A 5,070-nucleotide genomic window follows, 5' to 3' on the forward strand; every position below is an offset into this window, starting at 1 on the left:
TCCACGGTTTCTGGTTTGGGAATGTGGTGACTCTCGCAGTGGGGATAATCTCCTCCGCTAGCATATTGACGAAGCATACTGCTACTTTACAGCATTGCTGCAGTTCACTGAGGCTCTCTTAAGGTCTTACGTCTGATGTTGACACTGGAACATCTTGATTCTTTTCTTTTTCAGACATTTTGTTGTAGATTTATAGGTGTGCTTGGGATCAGTGTCCTTTTGCATAACCTAGTCTGGGTCAAGCTCTAGCTGTCAGACAGGTGGCCTCACATTTGACTCTAGAATACTCTGGGATACAGAGGAGTTCATTATCAACTCAATGACTGCAAGGTGTCATTGAGTTGAGGTTAAGTCAGTTGTAACAGTTGTTACAATAAAACTATTTTTGGACTATAATTTATAAAAGTAGCTGAACAGTAAATGCTAACTAGGTAGGTTACCAAGTTTGCATCTGTTATTGACTTTGACTTTTAAAGGGATGCTAGCTTTGCCTTATGAAAACGATGACTAAAGCTAATTTTACCAGCTGAAAGATGTGAAAACACCTTTAAGTGTGTTGTAAATAGACTGAACACGCAAGGAGTTGATCTTACTCAGAAACAGAGGATGCTGCATTCATGTACTTTGTCACGGTTCTGGGTCTTTATGAACCAGTATTTTGAGTTCTTGTATTTTTATATTATGGTTTATGTTCCTTGGTTGTACTGTTTTGATTATTGTCATTTCCCTAGGTTTTAGTTATGGTTGTCAAGGGTTTAGTTCTTAGGTTTTGTGTGATGGCTTCCCTTTGTTCCGTGTTGTGTCTAGTGTGCCTTTCTGTCCCATGTTTCAGGTCCTTATGTTCTGTCTCCGCAGTCTGTTAGGTTTACATGTCTTGAGTTCAGTCAGTGTGTTTCCTGTTTTACTTTGAAGATCTTTGTCCCATGTCAGTGTTTCTAGTCTTGCTTCCCTTGTCTCGTTCAGTCTAATTACTCCCAGCTGTGCTCTCCTTCTGTGTCTCATTACCCTTGTTATCCCTCAGTGTATTTAAGCCCTGTGTTTCTTTCTGTCAGTGTCGTGTCCTCCCTCATAGCTGTGTGTGGTTCTCCCGTGTCTCCTGGTGTATTAGTTTCCCCCAGTTGAATTTGCATTGTTTTGTATCACCTTTACTTCTGCTCAGCAAATAAAGCTGCATTTTTGAGTCAAGTTCCCATTTTGGTGAGTTTGCGTTCTCCTGCTTGCACACAGCCGTTTTGTGACATACTTGCTTTCACAATGTCGTACTGTATTCAGAATAAGCAAACACCACCCTTTCTGTAACTCTCTGGCTGTTAAAAGCAAACGATTGTGGGAAGATTCACTTGCATTAAGTCCACCAAAGAGCAGTGGAAATTATGCTTTTCAGGGGTCAAATGTTGACTGAGTGACAAAGTTTGTGTGACTGCCGAAGGAAACTGCAGTGAGTTCACCGCAAAGAGGAATAATTGTGAAAGAAAAAATGGCTGCAGTGAAAGTTTTTTGTTTTTTTTAAATACTTATGACCAATGTGAAACCAAGAATAGCACAAACCTACACCTACGCAGTACCCATTAACGATTTTTCGATACGTTTTGACTGCCCAACATGTCATCTGTGTGTGCAGAGCTCTATCCAGGAGAAAGGGACTGCTGCCAAGAGCACGATGAAAGGCTGCATAATTTTGTCTCCCGGGTTATAAACCACACCGCCTGGTAACTCCAAAGTTCTCTAATTTACACAATGCGTCAGATGGCCTTTAGTCTTATTAATATCCTGGTTTTGTTCAGCTCGTGTTTGTGCAGCTTCACTGTGAGCAAAGCCACACTGAAATGTTCATCCACTGCAGTTCTTTAACAGCTTCAGGGGTGTTACTACTATTGTTTTCAGTGTGTGCATGTACCATCATACCCAAAACATAGCCATCATGGTCCCTCGTGCCCTGATACTTCTGCCTTTCCTTTGTTTTTCTCCCCTTTTCTTTGACTTTTCCTCACTTATCCTCCAACAGTTCCTTTGTCTCTCTTCCCTGAGGTCTGGTGTGTGAGCAGGTAAATCTTACTACAGCTATGAGGTCATGCAACCGGCTTCGACTGGATCTCTGGCTAGCACACCTGCTCTCCCTCGGCTTATCAGCCAGCTGCATATTTAAGAGTCGTTCACTCAACATCAGGTTATACTGCTTCAGTAGTGCTAACAGCTTCCAGCCCAGCTTAGCGTCTTTGCGTCTGGTCTCCTCTTTAATATTCTCCAGTGGGCTCAGCTCTGGAACAGCTCCCTCTGCTGCACTCCATCCATCATCAACAAAGTTCTCCCACTAGTTTTGTTCTTCATCTGTATGCTAAACGATTCCAGTAACTTGTCACGTAATTGTTATAGGGTAACTGTCTGTTTATGACTTTGTAAATTATCTAAACCTTCACTGTCACATTTGCAGGTAGAAAAAAGCAATATCACCTGCTCTATAAGATTTTGCCACAAAATGTATTGCTATAATGTGTTAAGTGTATTTTTAATTCCTCTTGAAGATGTAGTGCTATCTCGTGAAATTCAGTGTGTATCGATTACATTTTTCATGTAAATTACCAAACCTTGCTCTTCAGTTTATGAGCTACGGAAGAATGTCCTCTTTTTTTTTTTGTCTCTCATAAAATTCTCCAGTAAAAATATTGTTTGGCATCCTTGTTCCTTTTTCTGAATTATTGCAAAACAAGATTAATAAATGAGGATTTTGAATAGGAACCAAGCAAATTGCTCAGGACAATGAAGTTTAAATCAGTTCATATTTCTATTCACAGTGAAGACCATCCACTGAGCACTGAGGCCTCGTTAGAGCAGTAATCATTAAGGTTATTAGGAAATAAATCTCCTTGTCTTATCTTCAGTAAAAGTATTCAAATAATATTAAATATTATCCCTGCGATCTACAGCGCTGAACCATTTAGTGTCAATGTCATTATAAGTATCACTTTCACACAATGCATATCTTATTATAGACAAAATTTTGATGAGCTGAAGGAGAAAACTTAATAAAACTTGCCTCATGATGGCCCAGTATTAGATTTCATATCACTGTGATAGCAGTGATAACAACATGAAACAGTCACGTCAGCTCTCACTGTGTGGAAAGAAAAAAGATGATCTGATGATCCGGGATACCAACATTAATTCCTGAAATAGGAGAGCTATGTAATGCAAAGACAATGCTGACACACACACGCCCACCCACACACACACACAGAAATACACAAACATGTTACATTTAGTGAAGTTGCGTGGACAGTGTGTGGGATGTCAGAACTGAAACCACACAGTCAACAGTTGCAGGCTATAAAATTTGAACTTTGAATTGTGTGTCTGTGTTAAGGTGAATGTGTGTGTGTGTTTGTGGCCATACAAAACACTCCACTGGAAAGATGTGAGAGGAACATTTCGTAACAGGAACATGCCATTATTCATCTAGATAACATATCTTGATATTGGGTGGCGCAGTGGTACCATTGCCTCAATCTAGATCTCATCTAGATTATCATATTAAGATTTGGGACACATCGTCAGTGGTGGACCTTGGATTCATCGGGTGTTTCAGCCATTATCACTAGACACCCTCATCCAAGGAGGCCCTGCCGGGGTTGATCAGGCCCTGGAGTGTGTCACTGGTTTATGTTAAATTCGTATTTCTCTTATTCTTTCTTCTGTTTAGTTTTCTACAGTTTATTTTCTCCTATCTATTCACTGCAACTGCAACGTCTTTAGCATTTATGGAACCTCACTTCTTCAGAGGGATAGAAAAGGTGATAAAGAGAAGTAAGACAAACGGGACAAGATAGGAGAGAGCAGAAAACAGAGCCGGAAGGGGCCAGCTCTGGCTTCCCACACCTTCCCGCCGGATCGGGCTGTACGCTCCACCTCCCAACTGCCTCCCAGAGAAGGGGAGAAGAGCAGAGGGGAGAAGAGCAGAATATTTTATTTTCTCTCCTGGTTAGCTGACTGCCTTAGCTGCCCAAGGGATGTCAGCCCTTTTTAACCATAGCCAGTGACTGGTCCTCTCAGCAGTGTTAGCTAATTCTCTTATAGCCTGCCGTTGTGCCTGTCCTCTGATCCCTATCTCTCAAAGCAGTGGAGAGCAGTGAGTAGTCAGATGTAAGGGGTCTGGAATTAGTTTTGAGGTCAGATTTTGAGAAAAATAATCTGGTGCCAGCAATGAAGGACTGAAATAATTGTCATTACACCAGAAAAATGCATGTCTGGGATAAAGGAGACACTTGGACATCTTGTTTTTGGCACAAACCTCTGTTAGACACCATGGTATAACCTTTGATTCTGGTTTTACTTTGGATGCACATGTCAATGTCTGTTGTTCATTCCTGTTTTCATCATCTAAGAAATATTGCTCCATTAAACTCCATTTTGTCACATTCTGAACTGGAAATTATTATTCATGCTTTTGTTTCGTCACAATTGAATTACTGCAATGCACTATATACATCTTAGCAAAACCTCCCTAGAACGGTTGCAGGTTGTTTAAAATGCTCCTGCAAAATCCTCCCAGTTTTGACATGTAACTCCAATCTTGATGCAGCTACATTGGCTTCTGGTTTATTTCAGAGCGCATGATTCTTTTACTGACTTGGAGAGCTTTTCACGGACAGGCACCAGGTTATATGAGAGGGTTTCTGCACCTATATTACTTATAAAACAAATGAAAGAATGTTTAAATAATTCTTTACTTAAAATAAAAAAAAAAAAGAATCTACAGGGAAGATGTGGCATCTCGTATTGGTACAAGGCTGAGTGGCAGCTTCATACATAAAGAAAATTACAGTTGTCAAGGCAACAGAAAATTAAAAATTAAAGAAAGTTAAAAGTCTTTAATGTTTAATAGACACATTTAATAGGGCATAACTAACTAATTTGATTTCAGAGTCAAGAATGACTGTCACGACCTGCGGGGTCGGCAAGGCACTGATCAGCAATCTCTCTCCCCCTCCCCTGTTTTGCCGGGGCGGAACTCATGGCGGGTTCACGCCCTCGGCCCACGCCCTCCCGGATCATGCACACCTGGGCCTCATCAGA

At 40.9% G+C, this 5,070-nt stretch overlaps 1 long non-coding RNA gene across 1 annotated transcript; it reads left to right on the top strand.

The window, feature by feature from the left end:
* Window positions 1–1,041: 1,041 nt before the first annotated feature.
* On the top strand, window positions 1,042–2,673 carry LOC113011108 (uncharacterized). Its single transcript, XR_003270459.2, has 3 exons — window positions 1,042–1,197; window positions 1,622–1,709; window positions 2,006–2,673. It is a non-coding gene; the product is annotated as an uncharacterized LOC113011108 (long non-coding RNA).
* The last annotated feature ends 2,397 nt before the right edge of the window (window positions 2,674–5,070 follow it).

The sequence above is a fragment of the Astatotilapia calliptera genome, chromosome 18 (assembly GCF_964374335.1).
Source record: "Astatotilapia calliptera chromosome 18, fAstCal68.1, whole genome shotgun sequence".
NCBI lineage: Eukaryota > Metazoa > Chordata > Actinopteri > Cichliformes > Cichlidae > Astatotilapia > Astatotilapia calliptera.